The sequence below is a fragment of the Bubalus bubalis genome, chromosome 14 (genome assembly GCF_019923935.1).
Source record: "Bubalus bubalis isolate 160015118507 breed Murrah chromosome 14, NDDB_SH_1, whole genome shotgun sequence".
Classification (NCBI taxonomy): domain Eukaryota; kingdom Metazoa; phylum Chordata; class Mammalia; order Artiodactyla; family Bovidae; genus Bubalus; species Bubalus bubalis.
Genome location: NC_059170.1, coordinates 54,582,944 through 54,600,296, shown reverse-complemented (window position 1 = coordinate 54,600,296; position 17,353 = coordinate 54,582,944). Strand labels below are relative to the sequence as shown.

Below are 17,353 nucleotides of genomic sequence, written 5' to 3'. Positions count from 1 at the left end.
TAGTGGAAACAGTGTCAGACTTTATTTTTTTGGGCTCCAAAATCACTGCAGATGGTGACTGCAGCCATGAAATTAAAAGACGCTTACTCCTTGGAAGAAAAGTTATGACCAACCTAGATAGCATATTCAAAAACAGAGACATTACTTTGCCAACAAAGGTCTATCTAGTCAAGGCTATGGTTTTTCCTGCGGTCATGTATGGATGTGAGAGTTGGACTGTGAAGAAGGCTGAGCGCCAAAGAATTGATGCTTTTGAACTGTGGTGTTGGAGAAGACTCTTGAGAGTCCCTTGGACTGCAAGGAGATCCAACCAGTCTGTTCTGAAGGAGATCAGCCCTGGGATTTCTTTGGAGGGAATGATGCTAAAGCTGAAACTCCAATACTTTGGCCACCTCATGCAAAGAGTTGACTCATTGGAAAAGATAGTGATGCTGGGAGGGATTAGGGGCAGGAGGAGAAGGGGACGACAGAGGATGAGATGGCTGGATGGTATCACTGACTCAATGGACGTGAGTCTGGGTGAACTCCGGGAGTTGGTGATGGACAGGGAGGCCTAGCGTGCTGCGATTCATGGGGTCGCACAGAGTCGGACACGACTGAGCGACTGAACTGAACTGAATGCAATACAATGCAGCTTTAAAACCGTATTATTAGAATAAGTAATGAAAGGGTAAATATTCATGATGGATCGAATGGGAGAAAAATACCAGGTTCCAAAATAGTATGTCCTTTATTTTCTAATACATGCATCTGCGTGAACAAAAGGTATTTGGAGTGTCCAAAGATCAGCTGTATTGGCATTGCCCAGGAACTTGCTCAGTGCACGTGCCCTGAGAAGCACAAGGGGAGTGCCCAGCACAACCTTTTGAGGGAGATACTAAAATCTGCCCCATTGTACAGATGGGGAGATTGAGGCCCAGAGAAGCGAGGTAAATTCCCTAAGGCTGCAAAGCTCGCACAGCTAGCTCGAGTCCACACTCCACACCAGTCTGCTCTAGGGCCTCTCTGCGATAGCTCTGTACCTCTAAGCGTGCTCTGTGCTCCTTTCCCTCAGTCACAACACAATGCGCCCCACTCTTCCTAAAGTTTCAGTGCTTCTGTTACAGAGCTATGGCTGGGGCGGGGAGGCGGGGGGCGTTACCCCAACACAGGCACCACCACTGACACACCTCATGGTGAAGATCTGCTTAACATCACTGAACTCTTTAAAAAGACCACCCCCCCATCAACAGAAATCCTAAAGCCCTTGAGTGGCAGCACGGAGCATGATATGGACTGAACATGCAAAGCTTTCCTGTCACCAGCAAGAGTGGGGCTGCCACTGGCCATTCCTTACACCCGGGACAAGCCACCTGGCCTACTGTCTTAGAAATTAGGCAACTTTTGATCAATTTCTTTTACTCTTTTGGTTTCTGCATTCAACATTTGCACGCATCGTAATACTTAAAATTTTTATATAATGCTATTTTATAGTCATAAAATTCAAATTTGCAAACACACACCACCAGCCTTTACCCCCAAACTGAAAATTCCTGAATAAAGATGCCTCCCTTGGCACATTTACTGGATGCGACTTTCTAAGGTGTTAACACCTCGGCCATTCATTTCAGGAGACTGCAAAGGGGATGCCCTGGAAAGATGTGGGCTTAGGCGTGGTCCCCGCTGAGAGGAAGGAAACTACACAGACCAGAAAAAAAAAACTTCCTGCTGGACTAGCTTTCAAAGCCCTCAAGTATTCCTGCTTTCAGGAATGAATAATAATTTCATAAAATGGATGACCAGGTCCACTTGGGAAACTGAACAAGTATTTTCCAAAGAGGAGAGTATCTTCAAAAAGGACCTAACAGAGATACTTAGAGCAGAGACCATCTGTTCCATTTCCCCAGCACCAAAGAGGAGGAAACAGAGGCCCAGAGAGATGGAAGTTTGACTAAGTTCAAAGAGAAGGTGGCCAAGCCTGGCCCATAAAGTGCGTGTCTGCCCCGGCCCTCACTTGGCTGGACTACAACCACCTCACTCACTGCTGACTCCAACTGAACTGTACTGAGTTTTCTAACTTCACTTTCTCCTGATCTGGGGGGAGGGGCTGGCACCAGCACTACCGCCACCATTAACGTTACCTCTTGACCAAAATAACTGGATGGCATCTTTGAAGATAATAATATGCTTCAGTTGTAAGTATCCACATTTCCATCTGCTTCTACATCCTGCCAAATTCCAGAAGACTACAAAGTCACTGTGATGATTAAAACAACAAAACAAACAAAGACACCTCTTGTGACTTCCCTGGTGGGTCCAGTGGTTGGGACTCTGGGCTTCTGACACAGAGGGGCATGGGTTCAATCCCTGGTCGGGGAACTCAGATCCCATCTACATGAAGCATGGCAAAAAACAAACACAAACAAACAAAAAACCCATGCCTCTTAGGGTAGGAAAAACAACTCATTTGCCTTTTTTAAAAAAGCTGATCTTAACACTGAGCAACTACAACCCTGAAGAACAGAGACTGTTCAGACACAGTGACTTCAGACATCCTCTGTGGACTCTCCACTCAGCATCTCATTCTCCTCCTCCTAAAGCCAACCATTCCTCAAGCATCAGTATCCAGGATCAAATCAAATCAATTGCCAGAAAAGTAAAAATCCACCCTACCAACAATGGGACAAGGAAAGACAGGCCTTACTAATAACCAACCCCAATATTCCATCAGGACATAAACTTCAGCATAGAACCCAGACACCAAGCCTGTGCCTACCTCCACAAAAATGAAAGGCTGTCCCACTTTTCTCACTAACCTGTGACTGCTAATTCTTTACCAAGTGGCAACTCTAACCCCACTTTAATCTCTTGCATCCTATATAAAAATTAAGATACCCAGTCACTGAAACGTACCTGCTTCCTTACCACATCCAAACCAGCTCTGGCCCCATTTCTCTGACCCCACCTTCAAGTCATCCAGCACAAGCACAAACCCAACTCTGCCTTTCCGAGAGAATCCCAGAATCCCAATGCTCTTCCGGGCTACACTCGCCCTGCTGCTAAATGAACCGAATCTCTACAATGACACGTGCATTCCTGGGAGCTGCTGGCTGATGGGATTCAACACTCTTTTATCTTAAGTTACTAATAACATGAGGTACAACAGAAAAAAACATGAAAATTAAAGGTCCACTAACCTGAATCCTGACTTAATGCTTCTCTGGGTCTGTTTCCTTAGTGGTAAAATGACAATTATTCTATACTTTTAAAACTTTTCATCTCAAATACACTGTATTTCAGCCCTATTGTGGGTCAAATAGGTTTATGACCATAGAACAAGATGCTCTGACTTCCAATCACTCAATTACTTCACGTGTGAAATACAGCACAGAGTTGCAAAAACCTCATTTTTCACTCTAAAGAAAAGAGATCTTCATGTGAGAAACAATGGTTACAATTATGTGCTTTTCTGGATGGTTAATATGTTTCATAATTATACAAATGTAATATCTGATTTGATTTCTCCTTCCACAGTGACAAATTAGCATGAGGATTGGGGCACGTCTCCGTCTGGGTCTTTAGAAGACTGTCTGGCGCTAACTAAACCCCAGAGAGCAGCTGTGCGCACAGCCCAGGTACTTTTAATTAAAGTCTGTTTTCCCACTTACTCTTCTGGTTACCCAGTGGGCTTTCTGTGAACAACAAGTAGCCAGTCTTGTGATGAGGACACCAAAACCAACATAGGGTTATTAAGCCAAGGCCAGACCATGAGTGTCCACTCCTTTGTACAAGCCTTGGGTCAGCCCCTAAAGATCTTGGAGGAGTGAGATGTGGTCCCTGATGTCCAGAGCTCAAGGCCTGGAGGAGACAGGCTCACAATCAATACTGTGATATGTACACCTTGAGGGTGGGAAGACCAGGCCAGTGTCAGGGATAAGGTCTTCCCAAGACTGTACCTCCTCCCAACTCCAAAAGGAGGAAGGTTCTCCCCTGTGACTCCATCAGTGAGGATGCCCTGGACCACACTCAAAACCTGCCCAAAAGGAGCGGCACCACAAGGGCTTGTTTTTACCTCACAAGGATGTGGTGTTAGGCTGTGCAAGGCTGCCTCGGAGCTCAGTGGTGTCATGGGATCTTCAGTGGGCACTGGGATCTTCTCATTGCTCTGCTCAGCAGCCCTGGCATCTCCAGGAGGAAAGGCAGACTGGGAAGGCGCCCCCCATCCAGCGTCCCTTTTTCTGGGAGGAAGGCCATTACCAGAAGCCCTCTCATTGGCCAGAGCTATGTCCTGTGATCACCATAGGAACAAAGGGCCCTGGGAAAATGGGGACACGGCATTCCAGCAGTGAAGGGGGGACAGCAGTGGCTGTTAGGACAACAATCGACTCTGCCACACACAGACAGTTATGGGTGGAATGTGTCCCCCCTAAATCCGTATGTTGAGGCCCCAACCCCCAATGTGACAGTATGCAGAGGTGGGGTCTTTGTAAGATGAGCAGGACTAAATGAAGTCATGAGGTTAAGGCTCCCATGATGGGACTGGTGTCCTCATAGGAGGATGAGATAACCGAGCTGGCATCTCCCCCCACCCCCACCTTGTAAAGACTCAGGTGAGAAGGCTGCCTGCCATCTGAGCACTCACCAGGAATCCCATCTGCACCCTGATCTTGGACTTCCAGCCTCCAGAACCATGAGAAATAAATGTCTGTTGTTTAACCCACTCAAGTGTTAAGTCGCTCAGTCGTGTCAGACTATTTGCAACCCATGGACAGTGGCCCACCAGGCTCCTGCATCCACTCAGCCTATGGCAGCCAGAGCTGACTAGGACACAAACCCAGTTCAACTGTCTTCAAAGGCACTCCGGCCTTCTGACGAGGGGCTCATCGGGCCCCTCTGGGTGAAGTCAGCTGCCACCCTGCCTCTCAGCTCCAAAGCTGACAAGGGAAACTAGAGCACCAATCGTTCCTCAGAAGTGTTCTGTCCTCAGAACATTCATAAGGAAAGCTACAGTGAGCAACAGAGATGGGGTCCTTTTAATGGAAACCCCTTCAGCCTTCAACTTCTCCTTCCACACAAAACTCCCCTTTTTAAATGAAGGGGATTTTGGCAAAAGTTCAAACGTAAACATATTTGTCGTGGGAGGAGATGCCAGAACGAGGGAGTAGACCACACTGACTGAACTTGCTCTGCTTGAACTCCACACATTAACTCAACTCCCCTAGAGGTTTGGCATTCTAGGTTACCAGGCCTTACCGTGTTCCCTCAGGCTGTCTTTCAGTCACAGGAAAACAAAAGCAAGGTGCCCCCAGCTCCAAGAGGCTGTCTCTGCAATCTAGACAGTGATTTCAGCCCCCCTCCCCACCCCTGCCATCTAACAGGCCCACCCAAAGTACGAACTGGATACAATCCCCCTTGGGCCTCCACTGGAGCTCTGACTTTCTCCATGTATAGGAACAGGCAGAAGAAAACTTTCAAAAATAAGAACGGGGTGGGGGGTGGGGTGGAAATGACAGCAATCTACTTGGCAATCAAGAACACGGAAAAACAAAAGCCTGAAAACAAGGAGCCTGCATTTAAACCAGCAGGTATCAGGTGCCACTGTGTCTGAAAAGCCTAACATAACACGGCCTTTCTTCTTACTGGAAAGGAAGGGGGCTCCAGGTTAATTAGAAAATAGTCAAGATTTCAAAACTGTATCTATTCCGAGAGCATACAGAAGCCTAAGAGACACAGGCACTTAGCTTGAGTGACAAGCAACAGATACATCAATCATAACCCAGGTCCTATAGAAACTGGGTGATATTATTCACCTTCATTCCAACAAGATGTTTTAGGGATGTTTATGTTCAAACATAAAATGTTTTATGTACAATTTATGACTACTTCAAAACTCTCGTATTTATTTGGTAGCTTCCACCAAGGACCTTCTCTCTTAAAATAAAGCCTTAGCCATCGCCCCTTCCTCCCTCCATCCAAGTATGCACTTACCAGTGTCTACAGCCCCAGGTCCTCAGCCAATAGGGATTAGGACAAGTTCCGTGAGTACTAACACATCCTCCATCAAGCTACTCACTCTGGCATCTCAATCAAATCTGTTGCTTACCAACAATACTATTCTTTTATATGTTTTCCCCACGTCTTGACACATCCACACCAGCAATACTGATTAAGAACAGGACAGCTGGTAATTAGCAAAAGCTCTGCTCAACCCCAGTTGCACAGGAAATGGAGAACTCTGCTTCTCTCTCTCCCTGAAATTACCCAATTTTGAGATGTTATTTCTTTTGTTGCAACAGGACTCCTTACTCAAGAACTTTGCATCCAGAAACTTCCCATCAGCTTCTGACTTCTCTATAGCTCTTCTCCAAAAGTTCAGAACTTTGTATCTGTTTTAAGATCCACATACAACAGGAGCTACTGGTTAATTAAATGAAAACGGCAAGGATAAAGGGCATATCAACACATTCATAAGGAAAATTTCTCCTCTATGTACAGGTGGTTAGAAAGGAAATCATTCACGGCTTCCAGAAGAACAGCTATAAAATAATTTAACAAGAACCTGCAGATGTATCATGATAGCTAACTACTTCCCTGATGCCTTAAAAAAAAAAAGTCTGAAAAGCTTAATTAAGACAGGATAGTTTACCTACTTAAATTTACCTACTTAAATGAAATATTCAAAAGCAAAATATAGCCAAAGGCCATGAAAAATGTTTCGTTTAAAAAGTTTTCAAGGTAATTCAAGGAACAAAAATCACTACCCTTTAGTTTATAATCTTACAAATGCTAAACTGAGTATGAACCCAAGTATTTAAGAATCCAATTCAAAAATTTTAAATTGAGTCTATAGTAGAAAATCTACAAACACAACAGCACATGTGATATGACAATTAGGAAGGCCACTATCAACTTTATTTTGAAATTTCATCCATGAACCATTGGAGTTAAAATCATAAACCTTATTTTCTACTTATAAAATATATGTTAGCTTTGGGGGGGGTGGGAAACATCTCTGAGCTACCACACTGTGTTTCTAAATTTCATTCTGTGAACCCTATACAAAAACCAATGTCAAGGACTCAGCTAAAGAACTTCCCTTCCATGCAACATTTAGACTTGCTCGCAAGCTGATAAACTTTAGAAAACACCTCAGATCAATGCCTTCCAAACTTTTCTGTCTGTAATTGTCTTTATACACAGGGACCCAGTAACAAGCCCATACTAAAACAAAGTGAAATAAAAGTTTCCAAAAGTGATACCAGCCTATATACACTCTGATAATTTTCACTTTTTTTTTTTTTTGGTAATGCTTCTTGCTTAGTGGCTCAGTTGGGTTTGACTCTGCAATGCCATGAACTGTTGCCCTCCTGGCTCCTCTGTCTATGGAATTCTCCAGGCAAGAATACTGGAGTGGGTTGCCATTTCCTCTCCAGGTAATGCTTCTTGTGACCCACTAAATTGATTCTGTCATCCACTAATGGATGTAGCTTGGAAAATCTTATCCTAATTCATTTACTTAACTTTGCCACCAGCCGCTGGAAGCACTCAGAGTACTAGGGAAGACACCTGAAAATTTCCAACGGAAATGTAAACTGGAGGACGGCGTGTATACCAACTGTCACCATCCCCTCCAGATGGGAAACGCTTAAGAACCACGACCTTTTAAAAGCTTATTTGGGCTTCTATGACTAATGCTGAAGCCATCATCTTCTCCTCTGTCTAATCTTTAAAATACCATTATTCCAATCACTAAAGAATAACCTCAAATCCTTCTAGCTATGTGTAAATGAGAAAAGGAAAACAAATTAGAGATTACTTGGAGAATTATGTTTGTTCATAGTTCAGTGATAAGCCTTTTTCTCCATGATGATGAACACAGGGGATGGAGATCACCAAGGCAGTATTTTCTCCCCTTATTAAAGTGTTTTTTAAAAGATGGTTCAACAGTTTCTCTATCCATAAATAAAATGATAGCCATCGTACAGCAATATTTAAAACCAACTTTATGGCATTTGCCTATTTGTTAAAAACTACAGTATAACTCAGCTTCTTAACACAAAAACAATTCTATTTACATATTTTTTAAGAAACAGGACAAAACTCCACAGTTAACTGGAGTGAACAATGAATAAGAGGGGGCTTCCCCTGGTGGCTCAGTGGTAAAGAATCTGCCTGCCAAGGAAGGAGACACAGGTTCGATCCCTGATCCAGGAAGATCCTGCATGCTGAGGAGCAACTAAGTCCGTGCACAACTACTGAGCCGGTGCTCCAGAGCTGGTGCTCCAGAGCCGGTGCTCTGCAACACGAGAACCTACCGCGATGAGAAGTCCGCACACCACAACGAGAGAGTAGCCCCCACTCACTGCAACTGGAGAACGCCTGCACACAGCACCAAAGACCTAGCACAGCCAATAATAAATAACTAAATAAAACTATTTTAAAAAATAAAAAGAATCCAAAAAAAAAAAAACAAAACAGTAAGAGGAAGTTCTCCAGTCCTAGGTACCTGCAACTCAACTGTTTGAGGTCATTTACACCAACCACATGGGAACCTGGCCAGAAAATGGTAAGGGAGGCAACTAAGAATTGATCTGTTTTTCTTCCTGGTAAAAAGAGACATGGCAGCAGTAGCGGTGGTTATGAAACAGGAGAAAGAGATAAGCTTTAAAGTCTGAGGAGCCCAAAGCCAACTCTGCCAGGTATTAGCTGGATGACCTTGGTTCAACAATATAAATATTTAAAATGATTACTCAATAAATATTAGCACGTGGGCTGAACACAGTCCTAAATGTCCCCACATAGTGAATTTTCACAACAATGGAAGTAGATTCTGAGTGCCAGAGGGGCTGAGGCAGCACTCTCCAACTTTTTTGGCTCCAGGAACCAGTTTCAAGGAAGACAATTTTTCCATAAACAGGGGGCAGGAGTGGTTTTGGGATAATTCAAGGACATTACATTTACTGTGCACTTTATTTCTATTATTATTACACCAGCTCCAGCTCAGATCATCAGGCCTTAGATCCTGGAGGCTGGGGATCCCTGGGCCAAGGCACTTATCCAAATTCACACAACTAGTCATGGAAAGGCCAGAGTTCTAACATAAGTCAACTCATTTCAAAACGTGTGTGGGGGCTGCCTTCTGAGCCTGGTTCCTTATCTTCCCTTCTCAGGGTTGCTGTTTAGATTAACATCTGCTTAATAAGGAGTCATCACTCCCATGACCCAGCACCCCAGCTGCTACCTGTGCAGGTCACCAAATATCTCAGGTGAGTGGGCTTCACCTATTCAAACTCAGAAACTTCTCATCTTTTGTTTAGCAATATAAACCTATCTTTTTTTTTTCCTTCTACCCTCTCACTGTTCCACCCTTCAAACACACCTCCCCTACAAATACCTTTTATTAACCTTAGGAAATATTTCACCAGCACTGCGGGCAAGAGTACACAACACCTATCATGAGTATGTTTACTAAGGGAAGGGAGGTGAGTGTCTAATGTTTGTTAGGCAGAGCCGAGTTGTCAGGCTTCATTCAGAGCCAAGACAATGACAGGCAGAGAGCACAAAGGCTGGACTCAGATGGCGGGCAGGAGCGCCCTAGAACAATCACTAGGGTTAAACTGTATTTACCCTGCGAGGTCCTGACCAGGGACAGAATGAAGGCAGGAGAGCGACTGAGCCAGTTGTGGCTTGGGGATCTGGCAGGAATTAGAGGGGCAGAGCCTCAAATATGCCAGGAATTCTGCTGAAGGCAATAAACCATCTCATAGTGGAGGGGAGGCTGGCATTAAATCAGTTTTGGAAACAGGAAGTACCGGGACTGAGTGGTTAATAAGTGTCGACAGAACTTTTCAAAATGGGGTTACATTTCTCCCTTGCTTTCCTGTCCACCTTAGTTCCCAAATGCTATCTCCTCTACTTCCTTACCCCCCAAAAAGTGGGTAAACAGAAGCACTGACAGGCTGGTGCCAGGAAAAGAACCAAAGCACATGGAACAAGTTAATTTCACCAACTTGATCAAAGACATGTCAATAATACACCACCACCCAATTACTGAATCCAGTCTGTTTTAAAAAACAAGGAAATTAACTGCGCACGTGCCCTCAAGGTGTAATAAGCTAGCTATATATGTTAGACTTAAATTATTAGTTGTCATAGAAACAGTGGAGAGTAAATGCCTGCATAGATCAGTATTTGCCAATTTAGCTCTTTGTTTTACGCTATATATCCTATCACTAATTACGTTATATACTTTCCAAGTATTAAGAATTTGCCAGTTTGGGTTTCCCTGGTGGCTCAGTGGTAAGGAATCCGCCTACCAATGCAGGGGACACAGGTTCAAACCCTGATTCAGGAAGATCCCACAGGCTTTGGGCCAACTAAGCCCATGCACCACAACTATTGAACTTACGCTCTAGAGCCCAAGAGCTCCAACTACTGAGCCCACGTGCCACATACTGAAGCCCATGAGCCCTAGAGCCTGTGCTCTGCAGCAAGAGAAGCTACCGCAATGACAAGCCTGTGCAGCAACAAAGACCCAACACAGCCAAAAATAAACAAATAAATATTTTTAAAAAGAAATCACTATTTTGCCAAACCAAAAGGGAATACATCCCATAAGCCTGACTTGGAAAAATACACTCATAAATCTAAAGGACACAAGTTGGATTTATGAATGTTCAGAAAGCAGGACACTGCTGATACATAGCTATTTAACAATCTGAAGACATACAGTGGCTTTTTACCCTTAGGGAAAAAATTATGAAATGACCTACCAGATTAAATAATATTATCTAACAAAAGTAGATTCCCTAATACATTCATTATTTTAATTAAGTACTGATAACATTATGAGTTTACAATCATAAGTCATACAATCATACAATCGAAAGTCACCCCCACTGACATACTACTTTTTTAAAAATTGTATTGTAGTTGATTTACAATGTCAAGTTAGTTTCTGCTATCAGATCAGATCAGTCGCTCAGTCGTGTTCGACTCTTTGTCACCCCATGAATCGCAGCACGCCAGGCTTCCCTGTCCATCACCAACTCCCGGAGTTCACTCAGACTCACGTCCATTGAGTCAGTGATGCCATCCAGCCATCTCATCCTCTGTTGTCCCCTTCTCCTCCTGCCCCCCAATCCCTCCAAGCATCAGGGTCTTTTCCAATGAATCAACCCTTCGCATGAGGTGGCCAAAGTACTGGAGTTTCAGCTTTAGCATCATTCCTTCCAAAGAAATCCCAGGGCTGATCTTCAGAATGGACTGGTTGGATCTCCTTGCAGTCCAAGGGACTCTCAAGAGTCTTCTCCAACACCACAGTTCAAAAGCATCAATTCTTCGGCGCTCAGCCTTCTTCACAGTCCAACTCTCACATCCATACATGACCACAGGAAAAACCATAGCCTTGACTAGACAGACCTTTGTTGGCAAAGTAATGTCTCTGCTTTTGAATATGCTATCTAGGTTGGTCATAACTTTCCTTCCAAGTAGTAAGCGTCTTTTAATTTCATGGCTGCAGTCACCATCTGCAGTGATTTTGGAGCCCAGAAAAATAAAGTCTGACACTGATTCCACTGTTTCCCCATCTATTTCCCATGAAGTGGTGGGACCGGATGCCATGATCTTTGTTTTCTGAATGTTGAGCTTTAAGCCAACTTTTTCACTCTCCACTTGCACTTTCATCAAGAGGCTTTTGAGTTCCTCTTCACTTTCTGCCATAAGGGTGGTGTCATCTGCATATCTGAGGTTATTGATATTTCTCCCGGCAATTTTGATTCCAGCTTGTGTTTCTTCCAGTCCAGCGTTTCTCATGATATACTCTGCATATAAGTTAAATCAGCAGGGTGACAATATACAGCCTTGACGAACTCCTTTTCCTATTTGGAACCAGTCTGTTGTTCCATGTCCATTTCTAACTGTTGCTTCCTGACCTGCATACAAATTTCTCAAGAGGCAGGTCAGGTGGTCTGGTAGTCCCATCTCTTGAAGAATTTTCCACAGTTTATTGTGATCCACACAGTCAAAGGCTTTGGCATAGTCAATAAAGCAGAAATAGATGTTTTTCTGGAACTCTCTTGCTTTTTCCATGATTCAGCAGATGTTGGCAATTTGATCTCTGGTTCCTCTGCCTTTTCTAAAACCAGCTTGAACATCAGGAAGCTCACGGTTCACATATTGCTGAAGCCTGGCTTGGAGAATTTTGAGTTTCTGCTATACAGTAGAGTAAATCAGTTATACATATACATACAGCCACTCTTTCTTAGATTCTTTTCCCATACAGGTCATTACAGAGTATTAAGTAGAGGTCCCTGTGCTATACAGTAGGTGCTTATTAGTTATTTATCTTATATATAGTAGTGTGCATACTCACTGACATTTTTATTTAATGCCTGATTATAAAACAAAGATACAAAGTACCCTAGATGAACAACTTTGCCTTTAATCTAGTTTTATTTTGACTCATTCTCACTTTTTAAAATAAGCTGTTTCCACCTCACTAGCTAAAATCAAATTTTGTTTTCTCTTAAAATGGTTCACTGCTGGTTTTATAAGATCCCACTCAGTGGCTTGAAACGACTGGATGTTACTTATTTCCTCATTACATCTGTTACTGACCATTTTCTTTACAATTAATCCAAACAACACATTCTGTCAAAGGGCACAGGTCCAAGCACCAAAAATGCCAGGTCTTGGTCCCAGCTCAGCCACTGCCAGGCTCTGTGGTTCAGAAAAGGATCATGTTCCCAGCGGTCAGTTTCCTCACCTGTGAGCCCCAGACCAGGAGACCAGCAATTCTCACCAATCAGGACAGACACACAGACACACACACACACACACAACACAGACTGGACACAGACACACACTGCACCAGGCAACACAGTCACGCTCCAGCAGAGACAGGCCTTTCTAAGCCACTCCATCTAAGCCACTCCCTAACCCCACAAAGGGGAAATGTGAGAACTATTTTTGCCCATCTTTAGGTATGCATGCTAAATCGTTTCAGTCTGACTTTTTGCGACCCCATGGACTGTATGTAGCTGGCCAGGCTCCTCCGTCCAGGCAAGAATATGGGAGTGGGTTGCCATGCCCTCCTCCAGGGGATCTTCCCTACCCAGGGATCGAACCCATGTCTCCTATGGTCCTATATTGCAGGTGGATTCTTTACTGCTGAGCCACCAGGAAGCCCTATTTTTTTAGGTATAATACAAAATAATAGAGTGACTCTTCAGAAGATCTGTGATCAGAAGAAATCCAGATGAAATTCTGTATCTGAAATGCAGCCCCTCACTGCTTGTACGCCCAGACTCTCCATGCTTGGAGGCGACCAGGCAGAGTAAGAAAGCAAACCAGTAAGACAGCACAGCACTCCTCTCTCAGCATTCTCTATAATAAAGAGCACTACTGGATTAATAACAATTAATAACAATTGCTCTAAAGAGGCCTTCCATCCGGTCCTCCTCTGTCATTTGAAATGACTGATTTCACCATCAGTAATTTGACATCAGAAATTTACAATAAACTAGTCCATGCCCATTCTTCCCCAAAGCACAGAAGATCTCTAAGTGCTGATGGTGGAGCTTCTGGATTGTTCCTGGCTCAGCCAGGATGCTGTGATTGAAAAAGCAAATACATCAGTCAGCGCTCGGCTTGCCAGCCATCAGCCAGGTCACAGTATTCTCATCGGTCACAGCCCCGACGAATGACGGTTCTGCTCTTGACACCGCAAAGCTGTACCAACCACTGGCTGGACTAGCCCCTTCCCACGTGTTCTCCTGCCGGGAACCTGTAGAATGCGACCTAGGCCACCAGCCAGGCCTCACAGTTAAGCCGCTATGTTAATTTCAGGGTGAAAATTTAGGAGGTCACCTTGTTATTGTGTGTGCTCAGTCGCTAAGTCATGTCTGACTGTTTTCGACCGCATAAACTGTAGCCTGCCAGGCTCCTCTGTTCATGGGATTTCCCAGGCAAGAATACTGGAGTGGGTTGCCATTTCTTTCTAAAGGGAATCTTCCCAACCCAGGGATCAAACTCGCCTCTCCTGCATTGCAGGCAGATTCTTTACCACTTGAATCACCTGAGAAGCTCAACCTTGTTATTACTGCTTCTCAAACACACTCAGAAAGCAAGTTTCATGGCTAAAAATGCTGTCCCAATGTTCTCTTCATTATCAAAGAAAAAAAATGTTAAAGCAGGAAGCCTGCACTAAGAATTGATATTCCTCCCATGGGACTGTCTTAAAATACAAATGAGGTGAGGTCAGGTCACTCACCACAAGCTTCTCTAAACCCCAACCGTGGCTGCCACTCCCTACCCAGGTGTACTTCTCACACCTCATCTCCTGCATCTCTCTCCAGACCTTACTCCCCACCCTCCAGTCCCACTGGCCTCCTTTCATTTCTCACCTAGTTTGTGTTCATGCCAATTCCCCCCACCACAACTCATCCCCGTCGCAAATCTCTCCCTACCACTGGCTCATCCTTTAATCTCCACTCGTACACCATCTGCCCAGACCACCCTATCTAACCAGGGTCCTTCCACCATTTGTCTCTGTCCTAAGTTTGGGTGCTGCCCCCCAGCCCCCATCTGGAACTGTCCAATTTACTGCTGGGAACATGTTTTTTGATCATCTCCCATCTAGGTTCGGCTCCCACTGATAGCTCAGCAGTAACAATCTGCGTGCAGTGCAGGAGACCCTGGTTTGATTCCTGGCTTGAGAAGATGCCCTGGAGAAGGGATAGGCTACCCACTCCAGTATTCTTGGACTTCCCAGGTGGCTCAGACAGTAAAGAATCTGCCTGCAATGTGGGAGACCTGGGTTTGACCCCTGGGTTGGGAAGATACCCTGGAGAAGAGAATGGCAACCCACTCCGGTAGTCTTGCCTAAAGAATTCCATGGATAGAGGAGCCTGGTAGGCTACAGTCCTTAGGGTTGCAAAGAGTCGGACACAACTGAGCGACTAATACACTGTCACCCATGTAGGTATTCAGGCTTCCCAGGTAGCTCAGCGGTAAAGAATCTGCCTGCCAATGCAGAAGAGGCAGGAGATACAGTTTCAATCCTTGGGTTGGGAAGACCCTCTGGAGTAGGAATGACAACCCACTCCAGTATTGACATAAAAATGCCATGGACAGAGGAGCCTGGTGGGCTACAGTCCATGGGGTTGTAAAGAGTCGGACATGACTGAGAAACTGAGTATAAACGCACTGTTCTAAACAGCGTGCAATTAGCAGGAACAGAATCAAAGCTTCTGCCTTCGTCAAGTCTATCTTCTGTATTGTGGCAATGATTTCAGAGTATATCCTAAATGTTCCCACAATTCATGATTACGGTGATGCAATAATAACACTTCTTATGTCATACTTAGAATTGGTGATACTGTCCAAGCCACATTAAGGACAATGACAGAGACCAGAAATAATTAAATTCAAAGACTGGTTTCAATTATAAAAGGAAGAAATCAGTAGGTATATTTGGAGTACATTTCTTAGCCTCCAAAATGCTCAACTCATAAAAGCTGACTAAAATTAAATTGGAATATTTCCAAATTTAATGATGAATGCTTTAAGGGTGCTCCCAAGTAGAATAGTCTCAAATGTTTTAAGCAAAGAAGAGAATAGTTTTTTAATTTAGTAAAACAATATTAGGACAAGCAATTAAGTGATTTCCTATCCCAGTTTATACTTCAGAATCAGGTGTGCCTTTGTAAACAGTCTTGGGAGAGACTGCAAACATTAACAGTCACTAATTTATTAACTAAAGCCACAGAACTGTGTGTTCAGTTGGAAGAGACAAAGTAACAATGTTCATATCTTTAAGATGATAAGTAGTGGATCCAAAACTGCTAATTTCCTGCTTTGTGGGTGCTTAGCTGCTTCTGTAGACATCTTAATAATCACTTAATTATATCACAAGGAACATAAAACAAAGAAATAACAGGATGGAGTCCTCTACTTTCAGGAAAACAGACCATCAGCATATTTGGATTCCTGTCCATAAAGAACAAAAGCCACCACCGTGTCAGTTACACAACAACGAGTACACAGGCTTCCTAAACCCAGGTGTTAGCAGGGAGCTCATCCCCAGATATGAACTGCCCTTTGCACCTCTGTGCACACACTTCCACTTCCAGCCACACGACTGTAAAGAGAAATACACAACACACCGCTGACAAAAGGACTTAAAATAACTGACAGGTTAATGAGATGCTAATTTCCAGGGTGTTTCTCAACTTCTAAAGGAGCTGTACTATCACCATAGGACAAAATCCTTTTACCATTTTACTTAGGTAAGAATCTGTGTTTGCTTGAGGTGTAGCAGAAATGAGGAAAAGTAAATTGTGTCCTTGCTATAAAGTCCCACTATCAATACTTCGCTTGAATAAGTCCTGAATAAAGTTTCTCTAATAAATCAGTTAATTGTTATCCAAAGAAAGAGGGGAAAGTTCTGAGGTTGAAAACAGACATAGAAAAGTTACATTAATCTGATAAGTAAATAAAAACTCAAAGGAGGGAAAGGGATCTTAGTTACCACTCCAACTATAAAAACTGGGATTTTCACATACAAGGTAACCTTTGGATGAGGGAAAAGGCTTAACAGACACACTTACTTCCCTATTAAAAAAAAAAAAAATTCCCCTCGCCCAGGTTTTGGAAGTAATGTGATCCTAGAAAATTTGGAAAATCAGAATAGTATATAGAAAATAAAATATCATTCATGAATGCATCACTAAACACATCCATATTTTGATATATTTTCCTTTCACTTAATACGTATGTCTTTTCATTAATTTTTATCAAAATGAGGGTCATACTAAGTAGACAATTTACTACATATGTAAGCATTCCATCCGTGATAAAATACTTTTAAAATATGGTTGCATAATATGGCATTAAACTGGTTCACTTTTCCTTCTTCTTATTCAAAAAGAAAGACAATTTAATGAATTTTAACGTTAACAGAGTAAGAAAAAAACCATTGCCATAGTGTCAGAATCCATACTGTGCCATCCATAATTCCCTGAAAAGGTTATTTCAGTATTCCCACCTTAACCAGCTATGTATCTGCATGAGACTGGATTTTCTGCATATACTTCAACTGAAACAACCTACAACAGACTGAATGAAGAAGCAGACATGAGAACTGAGTTATTTTCTATTATAGCTGGTTATGAAATAGATTTGCAAAAACGTAAAACAATGCCACTAGCCTCACTATTGTTTCAATTTTGCAGAACAGTTCTGCTCCATTTTTAAACATAATTGAAGAAATGTGCACAAAAGTAAAATCATGTTCATCTTTCTTTTTCTATTTTGGAAACATTTTTCAATACAAATGATCTTTTCCTAAACTGTAATGGGTTTGTAGTTATTT

The 17,353-nt window shown here is 43.2% G+C and overlaps 1 protein-coding gene across 2 annotated transcripts in view; it reads right to left on the bottom strand.

The window, feature by feature from the left end:
* Positions 1-17,353, bottom strand: part of FAM107B (family with sequence similarity 107 member B) — a 78,629-nt gene that overhangs the window by 29,669 nt on the left and 31,607 nt on the right. Inside the window, exon 1 of one of the 2 annotated variants that reach the window (XM_006066013.4) lies at positions 5,968-6,107. The exons of the other annotated variant lie outside the window; for it this stretch is intronic. The gene's annotated coding sequence lies outside the window, so the exon portion shown is untranslated. Of the gene's footprint in view, positions 1-5,967; positions 6,108-17,353 lie in introns of those variants that run through there. 2 annotated transcript variants of the gene reach the window in all.